The sequence below is a fragment of the Aphelocoma coerulescens genome, chromosome 11 (genome assembly GCF_041296385.1).
Source record: "Aphelocoma coerulescens isolate FSJ_1873_10779 chromosome 11, UR_Acoe_1.0, whole genome shotgun sequence".
NCBI classification, from domain to species: Eukaryota; Metazoa; Chordata; class Aves; order Passeriformes; family Corvidae; genus Aphelocoma; species Aphelocoma coerulescens.
The window spans coordinates 12,644,471-12,666,493 of record NC_091025.1 but is presented as its reverse complement, the minus strand read 5'-3'; the positions used below and the strand labels follow the sequence as shown (position 1 = coordinate 12,666,493).

The following is a 22,023-nucleotide window of genomic DNA, read 5'->3' as shown; positions in this document are numbered from 1 at the left end:
TCTGTAGCCTGCAATCTCAGCTCACTGTCAGAACCTCAGTGGTACCATACACACTGGACGAAATGTCAGATACTGACTAACACAGTCATTAAAGATACTACTAAGTGAGGAATGGTGTAGGCAATTGTAAATTCTGACACGGGTGGCAACATTTTTGACATAGTTACAATATTCTAAATCCTATGGCAAAGGTGAAGGGAATTTTACAAAAACCTGTATTCCTGTTGTAGAATGCTAAAGGATAGCTCCAAGAGGTGAACATTTCCCATTACAGCCCCTAAAAGGAGCAGATTATCTAAGTAATTCTTATAAAACCCTATTGGCTTAGTCAGTTGTGTGTCAGTGGGAGTATAATTTATGGTTTCTCTGGACAAAAATTTACCTGCCAGCAGTACTGGTGGGATTGTAGCTGCTAGAAGTGATTTGATTGTTGGCAAAGTGAGCCCAGTGCTCTCTTGTTTGTGCGGTCATATTGATGTCTGATAGTTTGGCCAAGGTCAGCCAGGTTATAAATCTGTTCATACCTTTTTTCCTTGATCATATAACCAATCTCAGTAGTGGTTGTGAAGAAGAGGATGAAGAGAGAGGTAAGGCAGATTTTCCTTGTGTGATCAGACAGCAAAGGCAAAAGGCACATTCTTTACACTGCCAGAACTGGTACAGCTGGGGAGAATCAGCCCTCTCATTTCATGGCAGATAATCAGTTTTGTATTTTCTGTGGCAACCATCAATATAGTACAGCCTTAGCTCTAGGCCTATAGGTAAAGCTGTTTGCTGTGGCTGCTTTTCTGTTCGTCCCCTGAGACCTGAGGATTCTCCAGAAAGTCCATGGCGAGCAGAGAGATGTCCTGTCCTGTCCTGTCTGTGAGACAGCAGTCAGAGCAGACTTGGGCTCATTATCTTGTAGCCGTATTGGGAGATACTTCTAGCTGATGTGGAAATACATGAAAGAAGCTCTTTCTCACATACACACAGCAGGACTGCACATAAGCCAAAAGATGGTATTTCAAAATTGACAGGTACTATCTCAAAATCATATTCCCTGTTGTTCATTTTTGTTAATATTGGAATCGTTATACTGATTTCTACTGAACTAACTAGATGCTTTTGCCAAGCCATGGTGCTGAAATAGTATGAAATCAGAACAGCACCTCAGTAATACTATAAATGTTGGTTCTTAAATAAGTTTTAATTTCTAAATTGAATGTTGTTTCGGGAGCTCATCATATGCTTCCCAGAGTGCACTATGGTTTTTTTAGAGTAAGGCCGTAATAATTGTGGTTGAAAATAAAATTAAATGCCATGGCAAAAAATATTCCTAAAGTGTTTGTAATGATGCAAAGAAATTTGTGTACTCTTGGCCCAGATCTATGCAGCTATCTAACACTGATTATTAGCTTAAATGCCTATAATGTAATGTCAGCTTTTCAATCCAGCATTTGTTTTTGAAAGCAGCCAGCTCTGCGGTTTAAACGCTGCAGAGGTTGAAAAGAACAGGGGGTAGGGAGGCAAAGTGCTCCTTTGGTATATTGTGCTACTTCAGGCCTCAAATTTAGCTGCTCTGAACTGCACGCATCCCTCTCTTCTCTGAGTAAGTAGCAAATTTATGCTCCTAATATTTGCCCTGTGACCCGTGCCTAGGCTGGATGCCTGAACCCGCCTCGCAGGGATGACGTGATGACAGGATGACATCTTTTTAGTGTCAAATGCTGCTTTCCGTGGCAGATGGCCACTAGGGAGAAAGAGCAGGCTGTCCATGGGAGCACGACAGCACTCTCGGCACCACCTGTGCGGCGGGCTGGCACTGGCGGGGTAGCGCGGTCCCCGCAGGGCAGGTGCCCAGGTCCCCACGCACCCGAGCAGCCCCAGGCGGCTGCGAGCGGCACCGCCCGCGCCTTCTCTGCAGCGTCACCCCGCCAAGGCTTCCAGAGGCTGCTGCTGCCCCGGCGACACCCGAGCACGGCAAATCGGGGCGATTTTCCTACAGAGAGGCACAGGCTAAACCAGTCGGAGGTTGCTGTGTCTGTGCCTCAGCGGGGCGAGAGTGTGCCTGTCCCTTGTCCGGAGCGGTGCTGCCCCGCCCCGCCCCGCGTGGGTGTCCCTTTGGCAGCAGGAGGTGACAGGTTTGGAGCAGCTGCTGCTCTTGTCCGTGGGTGTGACTGCAAAGGCACTCGGGCAGAGCTGTCTCGGAGCGCAGGACTCGGGACAGCCTCGGCTGGAAGGCTGCAGGCAGGAACGCTAAGCTCTGCTTGTCATTTTAACTGAGTATTATGTAAATCAAATAGAGTGGCTGTTAAATTAAAGCGTGAGAAGGTAATGCCTTCAGGTAATGCCCGCTGCAGCCAAGCCACTGAATTTTAAGGAATTATAGAATTTGTTATTTCCTTATTTCTTTCCATGGGAGATAGAAATAAAGGCTCAGGGAAAAAAAAAAACCAAACCCTAATTATTGACTTCCCTGAGGAGACACCCTGACAGCTCCCCACACAAAGAATTTAACAGTGCTGGGGCGGGGCAGCGTCAGTGGTCACAGAGAAGAACAGTATCACAGAGCCTTTCTCAAGGAAAACTAGACTCATTTTTACATCCTGTGGGAAATAAGTGACTTTTCAATAGGACTTGCAATAAAAAAGCATTTTCTCAGAATGGGAAATCTGAAAAATCTTCTGCTTTCTGAAATCTCCATAGGAAGTATCCTGGATATTAATTTAAATATTAGTTCTGATCTTTTGTGTTAAAATCTCGTTAGGAAAGAAACAAGTAAATTTAAAATTATCTAATTTTATTGATTTTGTGTCTATATTAGCTTTGAATGTTACTTAAGAAAATTTCCCTCCAAAAAACAAAACCCCTTTGCCAATATCAATCTATTCATTATATTCTTTTAACTAGTGCGATTACTAAAGTTTCTGAGGTATAGAAAAAGGACGAAAATTCTAGATTAGAACTATATCATAGCCTTTAAATTAAAATATTTCAAATTAAAGGTTAGATCTAGATTTGTAAAAATTTTGAAAAAATCAAAATATCATCTTGCTTTAAAAAAACCCAAAACATCCTGTTTTCTTTAAAACAAAAATTCTACCCAAGCATTCCAACTATTGTTCAAGTATTGAGAAAACCCTTCAGGCGTGGACCACTGTTGGTGCTGCAGTGCAAGGTGACATTGATGTTCTGAGCAGCTGATTAGCAGTATTGCTGGGCACACTATGATTGCCTGAACTCAGGAGAATTTTCGAGATTTAATATTTTTCCTAGATGAAAAGCTAATTTAAATATTATTCAAATGTAAAATCTCCTAGAAATTTGGACTGAGTCTATTGAGACATTCCAGTTTCATTTGAAGACTTTCAGTGTTATAAAGTCAGTTTAATCTCCTTTTTTGAAAATCTGAATGAAAAAGGGAATTTTCTCATTCGAAGATATTTTCTTTTCATTTCCTCACCTATCTTCTGTTTTCCCTCCTTGTTCGACAAGATTTGATTTTTGGGCTTTTGAATTTTTAATGTATTGGCATTTTCATCTGAAAATACATTGTGAAAATATTCCTGGGTGTCTCTGTTTAAACTCTAATTGTATTTAAAATATAATTATCAGTAGTTTGGGTGTGCTCGGAATTACATATCAAACTCATGCAGAAATGCAAATACAATTCATATAAACACCCTTTCATCTGTTCCATTTTATAATACATAGTTTACAAAATGGTTTTATCAAAGTAGCATGCAGCAAAGATAAAATCACAGTGGAAGAAAAATAATTCAGACAAAGGAGGAGATAGTTACCTTCCCTACAGATTTTTGCTGTTGGCTGCTTTGTGTTGCCTGTTATGTGTTTGCATTAATGTCTGAAAAATAGTACTTGTCTGGGTTGTTCACAGGTTAGACAGTCACTGACGGAAATAATTCTCGGAGTCTTAGTGCTTATTGAAGACTTAATTTAGTCTTTTACTGTCTTGCATTGCAAATAGTCTGATTCTGATTTTATTTACACCAAAATAAATAGAGTATAACTACATTCAATTTAGAGGAACTACTCCAATATACATTCTTAATTAAGAACAGAGTCTAATCCTTCATCATGCTTATTTATGTATCTCTTGGCATACAGAGACAGGGAAGCAGTTGGTGGCAGTTACGTCCAAGGTAACTGTGAGGAGAGTTTGCATTTAAGTTCTTTTAGTCATTTGTGCTTGATAAATCCTCCTGGCACTTACCCAGGTGTGGGGTTCTCTTGGGTGCTGGAAGCAGTGCAGCAGGTCTGCCTCAAGCACAGACACCCCCAGGAAACACCTGTGACTGCACAGGGGTTCCACACCTGCAGCATCCACTGATTAAATCTACATCGTGGACTTGACCATGACCATATAGGGCAGCATATCCCTTAATTTTTTTAGATACCTGGGCCATCTCAGATGCTTATGTTGTATAGTCCAGGAAGCTGTGCTACACCAACGTGGCACGCTGTGCCCAGCACGTGAACTTCTACAGAGACTGGCTTGGGAAGGATGTGCAATCTTGGTAGCCTGAGAGAGAAAAGCTCTGGTGTGGGCCCACTTGATATCCTTAGAAATCACAACGATTCATGTGCAGACACACAGTTTATATTCCCTCCATAACCTTACCAGCAAGGGAAGGAAAACTTCTATGCCTTGGCAAGAGTCCCCAGTGTAGTCAGAGCTTTGGCTGCACTTGTGTGTTTATGAATTCTAACAACTCCGTCACGAATGTTGTCACCAGATACCTGGGTTCTAGCCATGATAACTCTTCCAAATGTTTGCTCTTAGGAACGTGCTCTCAGCTGTATTATAGTTACTATAAACAGTAAGATATCATATGAATTATTTTTTTATTTTATTTACTCCCTAGGTTTTCTAGTCAAGGATGAAATATGCATGGTGTTACTTCCAGATTTCTTGTGTTTTCTGTGTTTTTGTGCTACAGAGATGTCTTCACCTGTTTTTTGTAAGACCTTATATCCTGAGATACAGAGCAGAGAGACACAGTAGAGGGACGACCACCACTGTAGTTAGTACAGAATGTGCATGTGGCATTTCAAAAACAATGTTTGGCCTCCCGGAGAGAGCCAGTATAATTTTTAGTCTGGAAAGTATTTGAAAGGTATTTTCTGTGAGGGAAAGTTTTAGCTGTGCAATATAGTTATGCGGACAAAGGCTGTAGAAACACTGTCTAAACAAAGTGGGGTTATAGTATTTGAGGGGAAAGCAAGATGAGGAAAAGTAGTGACTCGCTGTTTTGTTGCAAAGGAAACAAAGTGTCTCTTCATATTATTTTGGATCAACAGCAGTTCTGCTGACAGAACTTTGAGGGAAGAATAACCAACTCAATAGAAAAAGGAAGAAACTACCTTTTTGTGTACCATTGGAACAAAGAGCCCATCAGTCTGAGTGATAAGACATTTAAAACTCTGCTTTTGATTTCCAAATACTTTGGCTCTGAACAAATCTGCAAAAGGAATTATGAGAGGGTCAAGGGAATAAACAGTATCTTCACCAGGCTGAAGGAAAGCAGCAGAGTAGTAAGAACAGAACATTCCAAAGTGGCAACAGGGAAAGGAAACTACTTTCTCTGGATCACATGGAAGTTTCCAGTATATGGTTGGCAATTAGGCTTTTAGTGGTGAGGCCATTTTTTGGCCTAAGGGATTCTGTTGGAAATGTATAAAAGTAAACAAAACCAATTCAAATTTCAAGTAGATGTAAAAAAAAAAAAAAAAAAAAAAAAAAAAAAAAAAAAAAAAAAGTAGTTTTGAATAAGTACTGTGGAGTAGATGTATAGAGTATTTTATTCCTTAGCTATAACTCTGCAAATCTCAGAGTCATGTTTCCTTTACTCATGGTAAAATCTCTGATTATTCATCTCAGGGTAAACATCAAATTTCTGTATATCTCTGTGGACTTTTGTTCCATAACAGCTCATCTTCAGTGTGTTTATCTCAGGGAGATAATGTGTACATTGGAAGAATCATCAAATGACCACCCCAAAGTCACTTAGAGAACCACCCCACTGCAGAGCAGTTCATCAGCCCAGGGATGGACTGTCCCAGTAACCACTGCACCTGAAAACTTCCCTGTTCTGCAGACAGTCCTAAGCACTGTATGTGTGGTTTTGTTCAGCCTGCCCACTTGCAGGTAAGCTGTGTTTTTTGCATGTTGCAGGGTGTTTCTTCCCTTTCTGTAAGGAATCGCTGCTAGGTTTGCTGAATGCAAGAAAGGCACCTCAATTCCATTCCTGGAAGATCAGCTTTTTGGCAGCCATACAGCATTCAGGAGAAAAGAGGGAGGAAAAAAAAGAAGAGCCAGTTGGGAATGAGGAGACGTCAGGATGTTTTAAGTGCAGGAGTTGTTCTAACAGCAGGTCCTTGTTAGAAGTGTGTAATTTTCGGACATGTCCCTGGCCTAGACTTTGTGCAGCACAGTAGCATTTCCAGAAATGAGCTGTGGGAGGGGCTTTATCACTAAATCACACAACATAGGTCAAAATTTGTGTTTTAAAACCCCGAAGCTTCTGAGTGCATAAGGGACACTATTTCTGGGTGGCTAATTTTATTACCTTATTATAAGCTTTAAAGCAAAATGCAACAACAACAAAAAAGAAAAAAACTACAACAAAAACCTAGCAGGTTTTTCTTCTTCAGATTTGGAGGGAAAAAAGTTGCTTCCAGGGTGAGATTTAGCATGCCAAGTCTCTGGCCAGTGCAAATTTTTAAAGCTGTATCATAAACCTCTGAAAATAGGAGTTTATAATAGAAATGCAGACATACAGTTAATTATATCGTCATGAATGGCGCCACTATAATTAGCTACATTCTATATGATGCCAAGTTTTAAACTATTTTACTTTTATGGCACTGGATGTCAAAAGCTATTTATTTTAGTTTCTTTCATTTTCTTCTTTTATTGTCTTACTGACCTGGCTCACCAGGTTAGGAAAATGGCTTGCAGATTTTCCTTCAGCCCTGAAGAACCCTTGCAGGTTAACCTCGATAGTTAGCAGATTCCTAGAACCTGAGATGTCAAAGGGAATGGATTCCCTACAAAGGTAGGCAGCAGGTTATCAGCAGAAGCAGACTTCTGTGAATAACCTTGGACTTGTGGTTCCCATTGAAGGGCTTATTCTGAGATGACCGACAATCTTAGCTGGACAGAAATCTGCTAATATTTGGGTATTATATATACTTTCAAAGTGACAATTAAAAAAAAAAGATAAAATACAGCGGAGAAAAGGAACATAATCTGTTTTAGAAATACAATAACAACAAGCACCTTGGAGATTATGGGATGAGAAAATCTCTTCCCTTAAGTTTCTATTTTCAAGTAACTGTAACCCTTTTGCAGCTCATTGCTTTTTAGGTGCTTTATAGTCCACACAAGGATCACTGTTTCACCCATCACTGAAATTCAGTTTCCTCTAGAGGTGAATACAAAAAACTTTACAAAAATATGATCGTTTACATTGCAAAGCAAAGATGAACATATTGTTCAGTTAAAGAACCAGGAGAATCTGTGATTTAACCACACACACCCAAATACTATTTGAATTGATAATTGCAGCTTAACAGATCCCATAATTGAAAACAATCATTGTAATTTGAATGCCCAGACAAAATCTTGCCTGTTTTTTAAGACGGTGAGTTAGACTTTCAGGTTTTTTTTCAAAGAGAATTAAAATTTTATTTTATCAAAGAATATCCATATGCATACAATGGCCTTCTAAAGTCACTCATTATCCTTAATAGTTAACACATCTGTGTTTACCTGTGTATATATATGTATTAATTATGACTAATATTGATACACATGATACCAGTTTTCTCAATTATAGTTGATAAGGATCTGAAGGTAAAACTAATTCAAACACACTGTGCCCCAAAGGCTGTTGCTCTTTAGGGATGATCTATGTCATGCTGCCCTCCTTTTTGTCTAAGAATGATATGTAAGGCTATGTGTTAAGACAATCCTACTTCTGGGATTTTTTTTGGTGTAAGACTATGTGAACTAGTACTGTTCCAGGAGTGCTTGGGCAAGTGGATATTAACAGGCTTTACAGTCTGATATTCTTGAATTGTTTTGTCCTGTTTTCTGCTGATCTGCATTTCTTCAGATCTGCCATCTAAGTTGATTTCTCCCAATGAAACTTCTGATGGTAATTTTCAAAGTATTTTGCTATTCAGTAGTCAACAGCACAGGAGGAATTAGCATGGATTCTGTTGTACTTTTTTGGTCAATCTTTTTCTTCTCTTGGTCATGTGCTTGTCACCTTTCCATGGCAATTCTTCTTTTTGTGATAATTTTTGTCTGGATGCAATTTTCTGGCTACAGGGAGTTCCACACATGCTATTACCCTGTACTGAGCTGACAATGCAAACTAATGACATGAGCTCAGTTACCACATGCTTCCTTATTTCATGTTGGCTTATTAAAGAATCCTCAGGCAGATCCTGCCAGCTCCGATGCATATGAGCAGTCCTGCTGATTGCAGCAGAACTGCCCAAGTGTTTAAGGAATGAGGGACTGGCCACTGAGAGAAGAACAGTAATTTCTGCTCAGACAGGGCATGTCAAACCAGTGGCCATCAGCCAGTGTGATGGAATTAATGAGGGGAAACAGTAGCCAGCAGTGACAAGTTGGGATAAACTCACAGAGTAGCACTGCCACATCCAATTACTGTATTTCATTGTTGTTCCCTGGAAATGGGGAACCCTCTGACAACCTCCATGAAAGCTGAACTGGAAATTCTGGGAATAGAAAAAGCCAGTATGAGTAAAGTTTATGCTGATCCCCTTTAAAAAGAACAAATGCTAGCACGGAAAAAGCCTTGCCTCTCCTTTCTGTCCTTGACTTTGCTACAAAGTCTGTGCTTTGCTGCCTGGCAGGAAGTGTTAAAATAAATTGCTTTCAAAGGAAAAGAAAAATAAAAGTTAGGAAAACATTTTTTGTCTATGCCTAATTTTGTTCTGTTGGAAGTGATGCTCTTACGTTTTGATGTAAAGCATATTTTGATCTAAAATTCTTGTATAAACCAAATTGGACTATCAAGATTCCTGGGATTGCTTTAAAAAGTAAAACCCAAGGCATCTTTTTCCATGCCTAATAAGGGCATTTACTGGTAAAGGAACCAGAGAATTAGTCCAAAGAGTGTAAAACCCCTGTTGATGCCAATGATATTTTACTCCATAGAATACTTCATTCAACCATGGATTCTGATACATATGAACAAAATAACAGCCTGGAGGAATGATTCATGGGGGATTCTTTAATTCTGCCTGGCAGAATGCTACTTTTAGCTGGGAAAAATCTCCTCGTAGGCCGGTAGGCAGCAGACTCTCCAGCACAAAGCCAAATGACATCACTGGCTTCTCTGTGTAACAAAAGGCCAATGGCATCCCCCCTTGCTGAGTGAAAATTAGCAGCAGGTCTTTGCACTGTGCACATACTTTGAGAGGAGGGAATTGTGTCATTGTTATTTGCTATTTCCGCAAGCTGACACTTATCTTGTAAGCACATCAACTGTTTGCTTTAGCTCCACAAGTCATTTCCTATACATTATATCAGTTAGTCATGCTGCTCTGCATTGTGTGCAAAAGAGGTTAAATTCCACATGTAGAGAAATAAAAGATGAAGGAGAACTATCTAAATAATTGTTTTAGAATGGGAGCAACTATTCATTTCTTTAAAAAGTAACTGTCAGTAAACTGTTTCAGGCTTTTGCATCCACATTTGGAGCCAGATCAGTTCATCAAACCCTTAAACTCCTTGAAGATAAAGTAGATCAGATCAACTCAAATTCCAACAGACTACTAAATTAGAATCATAACTTTCCTTGATTTTTACATCCCAAAAAAGGACACAGACATATCTGGAGAAAGAACAGAGCTGACTATAGATGCAAACAGAGGAAGATATCAGGGTTTTTTTTTCATACATTTGACATATGTAAAGAAATACATTTTTGTAATTGTTGTATCTTCACAGCTATTGCCCACTTTTACTAGCAAATGTTTGTCTGCTGTATTGTTGCTGGGGAATTGTTGTATCATTGCTAGGGAATTGGAAGTAGTTTTTTCTAGCTCCAATATCATTGAAGCTTTGGTTTTGATTCTGCCTTTTTACAGTAATGTTTGCTACTCTTTATTTTTATTTAATTACTGTCATGTATAGTGCTGCACTGTACATATGAGAATATACCAAATAGAACTGTAATTCCTCAAGCACAGGGGGAAAGTAAGAGGGGAAAAAGAAAGCAGAACTATAAGGGAATAAAACATTCTTTGGCAAATAATAATGAATATTTTATTTAGCTTGGTCTGAAACATAGCATTGTAAGATTCTGTTAGAGAGCTAGAATATAGGCTTCTTTCAGTCTCTAGGCTCTATAGTAAGATCCTGAAAAATGTATTTCCTTAATCCATGATTGAATACAAACTTATCAGTCAAGATTTTCACAGTGTGTAGATTTCTACAATAGAAAGAGTTCAAATACTCAAGCAATACAGAGTTCACATTTTTTTCTTGTTCTCACTATCTTATTCCTGTGTAACCGTATTAACATCACTGCTCTTCACCTTTTCTTTATTTTTAAATATCCTGACAATATTACAAAGTCTTTGTGGTGAGAAAAGTAAAAAATTACGGTTTCAATTCGCTAGACACTTAAGCAAGTGGTTAATTTAAAGCATGTGGGTAATCCAAATTTGCTTTAGTCATTGGCTTCTGGACCAGAGCCAACACATTTGGAATGCATCCTGCATATTTATTCTACTGTGTACATGATTGAATCACATGTGTGCAAAGTTGTTTGTGATTAAATTTGTCAATTAAAGTAACTGAATTGAAATTTAACCTGAGAAAAATTTACAGTGAATGACACTCCTAAATAAGGGTAACATCAAAAGACAGAGAAATCTTTCATTTTTCAAAATCCCTAGCTTTTGAAGCCAAATATCTGTGTAAATTTGGTGGGTTTTTTTTCCTTTCTTGAAAACTAACCAAAAAAAATTTGAAATCTGTTTGATTTTTAAAATAAGAAAATATGATTGGTGTGTTACCCTTCATAGTCTCCACACATTTCTTTTGATGCCTAAGTGTGCCAGAAATATCCTGGAGAAGGTGCAGCCAATTTTCTCATCTGATTTCTTTGTAACTTTCTGATTGGTTCCCTAAATATAGTTAAGAAGAGTTTCTGTGGAAAAAAATTCCATTTCAAAATTTTGTCTGCAAACTCTTTCTTCTTTTGAGGTTTGATTTTGTTTGTATGATGTATTAAGATAAAATGTTGATGTCCCAGAGCCAGTCCTTTTCTCCTGTCTGTCCTGGTGGATGACTTCTGAAAAATATAAGAGATGGTTGGGTACCTAAATGCTGCTACTGAGATAATTTACATTTATTCAGACTCTGTGTGTGTGTGTTTGTATATATACATTTTGTTTTCATATATATTACATATATATGACAGGGAGAGAAGAAGAGAATTCTTATTCCCTTGGTAGCAACTGGTTGGTAGTAAAGAGCAAATAAGATGTTCTAAAGAGAAAGAAGTTTGTTTCTACATGATCTGTCTGGAGTCCTATATCAGGTAATTATATTCTTCAAGAAGCTGTAATCTCCAACAGCTGCTGTTCTGCTTTGTCATTTTCTTTTTACAGAACAAATATAAGAACAAATGTGAGGATATATTACTCTTTTGCAGACAAGTTGAGTAGGCCTGACTGATAAACTCCATCTTTTTCCATCAACAGGAAAGAATTATGTATTTTTATTGGTGTTCATATTATTCATTTCAGAAATGTTGGGGGTGAAGGGCTTCCAGGATGGCTGGAATGACCCTACAAGATGTTTGATGTGCTACCCTAGGAAGCAGAAATTTCCTTTGGTTTCTTCTGATAGAAGCTTAGACTCTTTGTTCCCTGCTTCTCTGATTCCTGGACTACTGTCTTCAAAAGAAATTTCAGCTTTTTGTGTTATTTTTAAAACAGGAAGAAATGTTTTTTCTCTGTTTTTAACTTTGTCATTTACAGCAAAACTTGAAAGAACTTTTTAATATAAGCATAAAAACATGAGCATCTGTTTTCCTGGTGAAGAATGAAATGTCTCAAAGGAAGCTCCATTGCAGTGTGACTTGTTTCCATCCACACCTAAGCTACCAGCATGTGCTGCAGCCAGCACTGGCACTGGGGGGCTGATGTTGCTCAAACACAGCTAACGAGTGGAAACCTCCCTTGTGGAAACTTCCTCGTGGGAGTGGTGTACAAAGCTCACTATTTATAAAGTACTTCTAAAGGAGATGCTTAAATAAAAATCTTTGGTACTTGTGCAAGGTCACAGATTATTATCTTCCACTTTACAAGGGAAATTCAACCAAAAGCATGAGCACCAAAGAGAGTTTTCCTATGGTGCTCTGATCTTACTTTCATTTGCATGAGATCTGGCATGCAATCTGGAAACTAAGCTGAATTTTATGTCCTCGCTATGGCTCCAATGGGGATTTAATTTCTGAAACCATGAGGCCTACTTGAAGAGGTTTCAAAAAAAAAAGGGTCAATATGCTGAACACTATTGAAAATAAGGGTGTAATGCTTGATCTGTGACACTGCTGGAGGCCACAGGTTTTTTCTGAGACTCTAGTCTCTCTCAAACCTTCACCAAATTCCTAAAAAGATATATTATTATTCTAGAATAACAGCAAGTGACATGAATATCAGCATTGCTCTCAGGACATCTCTTAGGGGTAGAAGCATACGTGTGAGAGTTTCAAAAGGAGCAAATAGATAACAAATGGAAGCATTAGCATGTCCAGAGTTATGCTTCTCTACAGTAATGTCATTATTTGGGATGACTTTGATATGGGGTCCTACATTTTGACCAGCTTGCTTACCTCCTCCTGTTCACCTTCAGAAGACCTCTAATAGACATAGTAAAAATTACCCTGAGCTGTTAGTTCTGGTTTCATCTTCAGAGCAATCTGGTTTCTTGAATCCCTGTGTGTTGGGTTTTTTTACCTGACATTCAATAGAGATTATGAAATTACTAATGGTAGAATCAAGGCACCTAACAACTTACTGCTATTCTTTTTAATCATCCAGCTCTCCTTTTGTGTTTCCATATAAGCATTTATGCAAGCATTTTTGGGGTCATGGATGATCTCTTTTTTATTTACCTGTTACTGTTAATTACTGAAGAAGAAAGTTCACTCAGATCCTGCTCAGTAAGTCAAAATCTGAAATCTCAGCACTAATTGCAACGTTTTATTTGATGATTTTGAGTACTTTACCTTGTCAGCTCAGGTTTGAGTGCTTCATTCTGAAGGCTGCAAGTCAACACTCCTGTGTTTTACAGGAGGTACTGCTGGTTTTCACAATGTAGTGACAGATAACCATTGCATACACAGATCAGCTGGACAATAATATCCTTCACTTGTAGATCTGTGCAGCCAGTGCAGAAGGATAGAGTGGAAGGATATAAGACATGAAGTCTTTTGTTAACTCAGAAGTTACCTTTTGTTCTTGTTGTTAGACCCAAAGGTAATGATGACTTTCAATTAGCATGAACCACTGGAATGTTAATGACTGGAAAACAGAGGGAGGTGGGGCAGTGGAATTATCAAGTGGGATACTATAAACCTTGAATGAAGATTTGGGTTTGTGAAAATCCACCTAACCAAGCTCTTTTTTTGCCTTTGTAACATTCCACTTATGTATTATGCCAGCCTTTGTTTCCTTAAGCTAGCATGCTATCTGGAAGTAAACACTGAAATGCCCCCAATGTAAAGTTTACACCCATCCACTTGCAAACTGCAGTACTCCTGACATCAGAGGTGCCATAAAGTATACCCACTTGAAAGGATAGCACATGGCTAATTTATTGACATACATTCCTGGTCTAGCTGCTGAAGAATGATGATTCTCCAGGCATACGTTTTTTTGAGTGAATCTCAGATGGCTTTTGAATTGATTTGAAGCATGCCTTTGGCTAAGGAATTGCTGGTTCCCCTGAAGTAAGCAAGGTGACTGCATTGGTCCCCAACTCTTGCTGTGTCACACCAGGGAATTTTCCTTCTGAAGGGAGTCAGCAGTGGTGCAGGCAGAGGAACCTGCTAAATTCATGCTGAAAAAGGGGAATTTACAGAAACCTGGAGGCCAGCAGGCTGCAGCTGAATGCATAAAGAGGATCGGATAGGCAAAGCAGGTGGTTTATGAGAAGGGTTTCATACACAGAAATGTGAGATGCAACCTTTGTTCTTTTAGGAGACATTGTTTTACTAGAGATAAGATACTGCATTTCAAAGAATCCAAGTGCTTACAAACCAATGGTGAAACAGAAACCTGACTTGGCTACTTGAGTGCTGAGAGCCTGACTGTGGTGGGAATGAATGTTTTATTAGCCTGGGCTTGGTACAACTGTATTAGTTGTGTGACTGTAAAACTTTAATGGATTTTCATGCAAATTCCCTTAAAACACTGTCCTTAAAAGCTTTAAGAAATTACCTTCATGCACGACTTCAGTTATATTTTGTAGGAGAAAATATATTACAGCATTTTTTTGGTAACAGATTTTAAGATATTTCTCCTCTAGCAGCTTCCCTGGGGACAAGAGTCCCTCCAGGCCTTGGTGGAGATATTGATGAAGATACACTAAAATCCTGTTATCTACCCACCCATCTGTCCACAGTAGCCACCTGTTTCACAAGCTTTTATATTTAGGCATTATACCATAACATTGTCATTTCTTTCAGGCAAAGTATTTAGAGTTTTATAGGTTAGAACAAGTGCAGTGCTCATCTCTGGAAGTGATGGTAGGTGGTGTCTTTTGCTTTTCACAGAGAAGCAAAGAGGAAGTCTGAGCCAGCCCAATGCATTTAACAAAAAAGTGCAGACATATCCTATGGAATTGAACAAATGTAGATTAAAGGCATTGTGTATGAAGATGTAAGGGGAATCCAAGTATTTTGAATTATTTGTGTACTTAGGAAAGTACAGTTTATTTTCTTCTTTTTAACTTAACCAAAAACTCAACCACATAAAAGTTCCACACCACGCTGCGTGTTTTGAAGGCTGTGTGTCTTCTAGTGGTAGTTGGTATTGGGGTGAGGGCATGAGGAGGGAAAGAGAATCAAGGAAACACCTGACAAAATTTAATCAGTGAAGCATAGATATAACAGTTTGCCATTGACCTTGCTGACCGACTACATTCTTGTATCCTTCCTTTACAAAATACTGTTTACTGGAGAGGAGTTTCCTAGAGCAGTGCCCCAGCCTGCAGAAAGGACCACAATACAGCAGAGAATCAGCAATATCAGGATGTTGTCACATTTCTAAGGGTGCCTTGGACCTAGCACCTCAAAATAATTTCAGTGTGTGAACTGAAGGTTTGAATAAGGGGAAGTTACGGGATCGAGGAGAAAACAATTACTTGAAGTTACCCAATATGTTAATTAATAGTGGAGAAAATGCAGTGGGGTTTGGATGAAATTTTAAAATAATTTTCAGGTTTACTGGTTTAATTCAGCAATGCAAAGAGGGAAATGCTTAAATCCATCAAGCCACAGTGAGTTTCAGCTTGCAGACTTGCTGCAGCTTCTCCACTAAAATCAGAGTAGAGGATGGGCGAGGCCACATTTTGGAGTTAGATGCTAACAGCTGGCCAGATCTGTGATCTTTTACCTCTTGATCTTTTCTTAATCCTCTGAGTGTACACTTAGAAGCAACAGCTTTCTATGCCAAAGTGTAACTGCTAATACGTTCCAAGCCCTGTTTTCCAGCTCTAATAGTTCTGGTACAGTTAAGCTATATGTTTGACAATGTATGACTTTATCATCTGGGAAGGAGCATTACATTTGGAATCCAGGGGGAACAAAGTAGAATTCAATACTTTCTAAGGGATATCTAGGAGTCTGGTTTTTAGGGCAAACATACCAAGTTACTATAAATTAAAAGAAGAGACTTTTGTAATAAATTCCTTCAATGGTCTTGAAAATAATTCTATAATCTGATGTTATATTCTAACACACTTAAAAACAACAATTATGTGGCCACATCATCTCATCAGAGATGCAATCTATGCTTACAAATCTCTTTAATTGTTACGGGTAATTTCTGTTTTCTGGAGCATTTTATTTGTGCTGTTTACTTTTTAGGGTCTGTCATCGATTAAACAAATCCTAGGGGATTTTCTGAAAACTTGCTGGAGTACAACATCTCCATGCACCCTTGTACTGTTTTTCTAAAACTGCACCAAAGTTGGAACTAAAGTATGTGTGTGGGAAGGACATATGGCTAGGTAGAAGACAGCATATGTCTTTAGTATGCACTTACCATGCAGTTAGTTTAGACAGCATCTGTTGTTTGTTTAAACGACTTTTTTTTTCTTTTGTAGGGGGAGGGTACAGTCTTTAAAGGGGACCTGCAAAAGGAGGAGGGGAAGGGTTTATGTCTGTTTTCTTCATTTTTTCCCCCTTCTGTTTAAGGAAGAATTGCTTTGGCTTGTCTTTTGTCTTAGAAATATCAGGACTTTGAAGCACTATCTTTCATGGTTTTGTTGCAGGCATTTTTGGATCGCTGAGGCTCTGGGAGTTTTTGTCAGCTTTAAATGAAAGGGAGAGTAGGTGTGGATTGCTAACAAAGAGCACTTCTCCAAGCCCTCCTACTGAAATGCATTTATATTTCTGTTACCATTAGAGTACTCCTGTATAGTTAGGACCCTGCAAGGCTGTTTGGTGCATAGAGCTTATTTAACATCTGCATTTGGCATACGTTGTGGGGATCAGTCATTGCAGTTCAGGCTGCTGGTATTTACTTGGTGGGAGCAGATGTTCCTCCCCTTGCCCCTGGGAGCCCCTGTTCTGCAGGCAGCTGCTCCTGTACCCAGACACTGAAAAAGCAGGAGAGGTGCAAGGAGAGAGGTCCATTCTGTCTGTTTTATTCCACGTGCTGGACTGGCATAGCTGCCCTGAGCTCCCTGGAGCTGCACCCTTCGCTGAGTGGGCACCTACCTGAATCCACGAGCCTTAGCTGTCTCAAATTTGCCACCAAGACTTCCCACCCCAAAACTCTGGCATACTCAGCAAGTTTTGAGCAGTTCCATGACCTCCCTCCTCTGAATCGTGTTTTAATAGTCATGAGCCTGTAACCAAAATCAGCTATTAAAGAATTTACACAATACCTCACACATGAAGTAGGCCAGAACTTGGCAACTGCAGTGCTGTTTTGCTAAGCAAGTACAAATATAGAGGCAGACTCAATTTTGGCAGGAAAGAATTCCCAACTCAGTTAATAGGCTTTTTACATGTAAGATCTCTCAGATGTCTCAAATCAACTGGTTTGCCACTTCTCTTTTAATTTCCAAGAAAAAGCATAGTAGGCAGACCTGGATTTCTATGGTGCTTATTGTTTAAAGAATTCCCATACTAGAAAGAAAAAGAGGAGACAGAAAGAGAGGGGAGTGTCTTTTGTCACATAAGCATTGTAATTGTTCAACTGAATACTTTCAGTATTTTAATTTGAATTTTTTTTATGACCTGTTGGTATCATGAAAAACAATGTGTTCAGTTAGAAACTTCACTTCTAAGTTGGCCCTCAAGTTTCACAGCTGGGTAAAACCCCACAAGCGTGAGTGCAACCAACTTTGTGAAGTCTGGCCCACAAGTACACAGGTTCCCTTGAGTGGGAGCACACCAGTCAATTAGCTAAAGGAAGACTTGTTTTCAAAATGTTTCACTGTTATCCCCATTTGTTGTTTATCCATTATTTTTTTTATGCTAAAGTCCCAACCAACAAGCAGAGTGAATATGTTTCATAACTAAATATTAGAGCAATAAACCATGTCTTATTTTTAATAGGAATAAGTACCCCTGACTTTTAGCAGTTAATGAGGAGGAGGAGTGACTAAACTTCATGGAGGCAGATAGGTTACTCTAGGAAACAGGAAGCAGAGAACAGAAACAATTTGATTAGAAAGAGACGTTTGTTGCTCTTTCAAAGCACTTTCTAACAGTTGTGTGAGAACTATCACACAGCTGCATTAAAGACATCCTCTTTCTTTACAAGTTGCCTTTGCTGCAGAAGTCACAGGAGGGAGCTCTAAGGTGAGTGCAAAATCACCTGGAAAATGGTACTTGAAGAGTAATCACCAATAGTTCCTCTCAAAATGTCTGCTGGGATTCTGCAAATATCTATTAGACATTCAGTATGGTTCAATGATATCATCAATGAGTATAGATGAAAAAATAAAGATGTTTTTTGCCTATACAGTGCTGAGTGGCTGCAAGGGGGTGGGAATGGAGTGTTAAAAAGCAAAATGAGTTTGCAGGCTGAAAAAATGTCCACATTTTCCTCTCTTAGAAAAAGCGTTCTATCAAACTCACACAAAACACTGTGCAAGTAATGGATGGGAACAATCAGCTAGATAATACTTATTGTAGCTGTATGAGAGGGTTGCAGTAGTTCACAAACTGAAAAAGGGGAATATGTTTATCTCACATAAGTTCATATTGCATAAGAAATTTCTTGCTCCTTCTGCCCTTGTCATAATGCCTTTGTCCTTGGTTGGAGAGTTGTACAGGTGTGAACAAATTGGAAAGAATCCAGCTGAAAGGAAGGTGAATAAGTAGAGGTGCTGCAAACATGACTTAGGAGGAATGATTGAATGAAATAGGATTGTCTGTTTAAAGAAGACTGATGGAAGACACAGTATGCAAGTGTGCAAAAGCAGTGAAAAGAGTGGAATAATCTACCTTCGACATCTGTGAGGCATAGGAAAGGAAATAATGAGCTTAGCTTGTGTCAAATGACTTCTGGCTTAGTGTTTTGTTTTTTTTTTTTAAATATCTCAAATAGTTAAGATTAAAAAAATGCTAATGCACAAGGAGGTGCTGAAGCTTCATTTTGGACATCTTTAGATAAACATCTGCCAGAAATAACAAGAGTATAATTGAGGGTGCTCTGGGAGTAAGGTTTAGTGCTCTGCACTAAATACCTTTCTGAAGTTTTTTCTGGCCTTATTTACCATGATTCTCTACTTCTGAGTACTTCAGGCTCAGTACAAAGCTTGCTTATTCCTGTGTCTCCTCTGTGCATCCTTCTGCATGTCAGTGAAAGGCCAGGGTACCAGGTGGGGCCGTGGATACCTCAGTTCTGCTGTGCCAATAATAGGCACATGGAGTTTGTTTTGATAAACCCATTGTACCTCTTAGACCTACAAAATCTGAATTCAGTTTTCAGCAATTTTTCTCCTAGTGAAGACATCTAAATTCCATTACTGGACCCACTGTGCAGTAACTACCCTGCCAAACCTGCCTGAGTGCTGATTTGTGTATTTAACTGTAAGAGACGGATAACCTTTGAAGATGTGTGTGTTTGAACACTGGTTTGGCTGCATTAAAGGAAAAAGGAAGACATGGAAATATATTAAGCAATGCTAAATGGTTACTAGATGTTTGGTTGAGGTGTTGGAGGGAACAAAAGCAAAATTTATTTTTGGGCAACATTTAACTATTGTATCTAAGTATTCTTAACTACTGATCCATATAATAGCCCTTGTATTTTAATTTTTTTTTTCTTTGGCAGGAAAAATGCAGAAACAATTTTAATTTAAGTAATTTTATTTATATGCACTCCAAACATATTTGTATACACAGGGAGCTCCAATTACAGTGTAATTAGAGTAACATGAGAGCCTTAAGATCAGGAGTTCAAATTTATATTTGTAAATATTTCACTAACTTCTAAATCACTCTTCAAAGATGTTTATTGTCTCCATTTTCTGATTGATGAGGTTGTCATACTTCCAAGTACAGAGAGAGAGTTTCTTCCATATGCAAAACTTTTATTACTTGAATATTTGGGTGATCATAACTGTTAAGATAATTGAAACAAGAAACTTAAATATGTGGATTGGAGAAGAAAAGAGGTGAGGAGCCTGCACACATCTTTCCATTGCATCTAGATATAATCTAGATTATTATTATTTTTGCTGAACACTAATAGCTGCTCATATAACAAGCAAAATGAGACATAAGAGCAGTATGGCAGAACCATGTTTTTATTTTACAGGAAAGATTTGGGGACTTGGGAGATGATTCAGACTTTCAGATCCTTTAAAAAAACCTTCATTTGTTTTATAAAGTGTATTACAACATCAATCCATCCATGCGGTCCAAAGAAAATTTTGCTCTATGTGACCAAGTTACTTATTGGCATGTAATGCTGGAAGTGATGTTCATGCAGCAGATTAATTATTGATTCACTTATTGCCAGTAGCTTATGGCACAGTTTTGTCTGGATATTGTCTGTTCTGTTCCTTTCAGGAAAAAGCCTTTTGGACTAGTTGCAATTTCTGGAAATACCCTTTGAGAGAATCCTGACAAATATCTATTGATCCAAGACAAATGTGGAAACACAAGGGATTTTTGGCAAAAACAGATTAGAAGTGATATTTTTTGGATGATATGATTTCAGAATCATATTTTAGTTTTTATTGTCTTTACCTAAGTAAGGCACTATCAGCAAGGATTTCTGTAATGATGTCTGTGAGGAAGGATTCCTATTTCTTCTTTTCATTCTTCAGCAGATTGTGGAGAATATTTTGTGATTTAACTGAGTACTGAGAATGGTTCAGCTTGATACCAAATCAACCCTTTAAGATTACCCACTCTGAAGTAACAGGTTAGGATTAGGGTTTGGAACTGAAGGCCTTCAGAATTCCACTAAGTTCTGCTCAGCCAGAGCTCCACCATCAGTGTGACTGTTCTGCTCAGCTGGGAGTAGGGGTTGGGGTGGGGCTGGGGGCTGCCTGCATTTCCTCTGCAGCCATGCCCTGCCTGGAGACCTGGAATTGAGGGCAGGTTTAAAGATGGAGCTGCAGCTCAATGCATGTTTGGGGTCAGAGGGGACAGAGTTAACAACTTAAAGGGGAAGTTCCCATTTATAATTAGTAAATACCTTATTCCAGTGTATATTTAAGGCACTCTATTTGCAATTACTGTAGAAAGTCAATGTTGTCTTGCTGTTGAGGTACCTTGTAGAAGAAAATTCACAACATTGTTCTTCAGTGAATGATGGGCTACACCTGGTATAATTTGAAATGAGCCTCAGTTCATCAAACTTAGTTTTAATAGTAAGCAGTAAGTGTAGTAAACTTAGCCTTTCTTTGGCTAGCTTGCAATTTGTTTCTTCTGATATTTTAAGTAAAGAAATTCATTTTCATAAGCTCCTGGAGAACAGATAAACTGAAATTAGTTTATCATTAGGAGATAGTCAATCCATCTGCTAATTTATTCCCCAATACAGACATATTGTCAATTTGTTAACCCTTTCAGCAGGGAAAGAAAGAGGACAAAATAGTCTCTTGCTCCATGGAGACTTCCTAAAGCTAATATATTCCATTAGCTGCAAAGCAAAAGAAGGCAAAAGGTATGTGTTTCACAACACCATTGGTATCACATACGTGAGGGATGAATTCTTCACACAGCTGAGGAGCTGAAAGAAACATCCTTGGGATAAATATGTTAGTGGTAGCTCTGTTGAGATTACTAAAATGGGGTGGGAGAGAGATTATTTTACCAACAGCTAGGATTAGGTTTGTGGTTTCTAGAAAAGATGAATTTCTTCTGAGGCTGCCTCCCTGCTGTGGGAGAAATGAAGTTGAATCTGGGTGTGAAAGCAGTCGCAGCGGCTGCAGAGGCTGAGGGCTCTTCCCGAGACGTGCACATGTGGGAGGCTGGGCACCAGTCCAGCCCTGAGGAGGTGGGGGATCACCACTTCCATTTCTCCCTCTGCATACTTGGATTGCTTGGGATCTCTGAGGAGAGAGAATGGCTTTGCTTCAATGAGGTCCCAAGAGAGACAGGATGAAGTTGAATTTTTAGAACTGGGTCTTCACTTGCTCTTTGGAGCTGGTTTTTTTTTTCTTCTCTCTTTTTTTTTTTTTCCTTTTTTTCTTTTTTGTAGGCATATTTCCAAAATCTGCAAGGAAGGAAGGAGCAGTTTTTATTCCTCACCTTTTGATTGTTT

At 38.8% G+C, this 22,023-nt stretch overlaps 1 protein-coding gene across 14 annotated transcripts in view; it reads left to right on the top strand.

Annotated features, from left to right (window-relative positions):
* NKD1 (NKD inhibitor of WNT signaling pathway 1) overlaps positions 1-22,023 on the top strand; it is a 278,155-nt gene that overhangs the window by 112,401 nt on the left and 143,731 nt on the right. The window contains exon 10 of one of the 14 annotated variants that reach the window (XR_011154427.1): positions 5,935-6,134. The exons of the other annotated variants lie outside the window; for them this stretch is intronic. The gene's annotated coding sequence lies outside the window, so the exon portion shown is untranslated. Of the gene's footprint in view, positions 1-5,934; positions 6,135-22,023 lie in introns of those variants that run through there. 14 annotated transcript variants of the gene reach the window in all.